Source organism: Buceros rhinoceros, unplaced genomic scaffold (assembly GCF_000710305.1).
Source record: "Buceros rhinoceros silvestris isolate BGI_N320 unplaced genomic scaffold, ASM71030v1 scaffold10876, whole genome shotgun sequence".
Taxonomy (NCBI): Eukaryota; Metazoa; Chordata; class Aves; order Bucerotiformes; family Bucerotidae; genus Buceros; species Buceros rhinoceros.
In genome coordinates, this window is record NW_010416941.1 from 11575 (window position 1) to 12617 (window position 1043).

General features: G+C 48.3%; 1 protein-coding gene across 1 annotated transcript in view; it reads left to right on the forward strand.

Moving 5' to 3' along the window:
* Nucleotides 1-1043, forward strand: part of LCMT2 (leucine carboxyl methyltransferase 2) — a gene marked incomplete at its 5' end in the record, with an annotated part of 17921 nt that overhangs the window by 9604 nt on the left and 7274 nt on the right. The window lies entirely within an intron of this gene.

Below are 1043 nucleotides of genomic sequence, written 5' to 3' on the forward strand. Positions count from 1 at the left end.
CGGAAGTGACGTTCAGAGGTAAAGAGCCTGTGAAGGGTGGAAATTGCCATAGGAACGCAGGCACAGACAAGTTCCTGAGTTTGCGGGGCAGTTCTGTGCAGTCAGCAAGGTCTGAAAGGCAGATTGTCATGGTATCAGCCTCGCTCTGTGTGTGGTGCAGGCTCCACAGTTAATGTTGGTGCGTTGTGTTTCTTTGTCTGAAATGGCAGCTTTTGGCTGAACATTTTGGAAAGAACGTGACCTTGCCAAATTCATCGCCACTTCAGAGGATCCAATTCCGTGTCGTAAAGGTTTTGTTCCATTGGTGATTTTTTTTTTTTTTACAGGCTAAAAGACTGAAGGCTTAAACTTCATTTGAATGTGTTTTCATTACCGCATCTCCCCAGTTCTTTTGCCTTTTTTGCTTGTCAAGTCCAAAAGTGTTTGTGAGAGGCTGTACTAAACCTGACGGAAGGGAAGGACTGAGCAGTCTCAGCTGCAGTTCCTGAACTCAGCCACCCAATCGGTTGATCCCACAGCTGCACAGGATCTCAGTTTCCTGTGCCGTCACACACAGTCGATTCGTTACAGAACCCGTACGTCAGAGACCTTGTGACGACGCCCATTATTGTAATGAGCTGCAGTCCTGTTGGTTTTCTAGATACGGGGCAGGAATCCAAAAATGGAACAGACAGTGTAGTGCCGACCACAGCTTATCACGCGTTTTGAGGGTGCTGCAGCATGCCCTTGGAACTGCAGCTTGCTTGGCTCCCTTCACAGACTCACCTACACACGGGTGAAAAGGCTTATCTGCAGCTGTTACTGTTGAAGGTGCACGATGAGGCCAGACAGACATCCTTCTACCCTTTTATCTCTCTCTCTGCCTGTGTTTGTACCTCCCCAGATCACCTAAACCCATCCCTTTTCCTCCCTGGGGTTCCTCCCCTGAGTATCCCATAGTAATGTTTACACAAACCCCGAACGCTCTTTCACTGCATCTTACAGAATGTCCCAAATCCCTTGGATGTGACCTCTTTCTCTCCCCTCATTCTGATGGCTACACA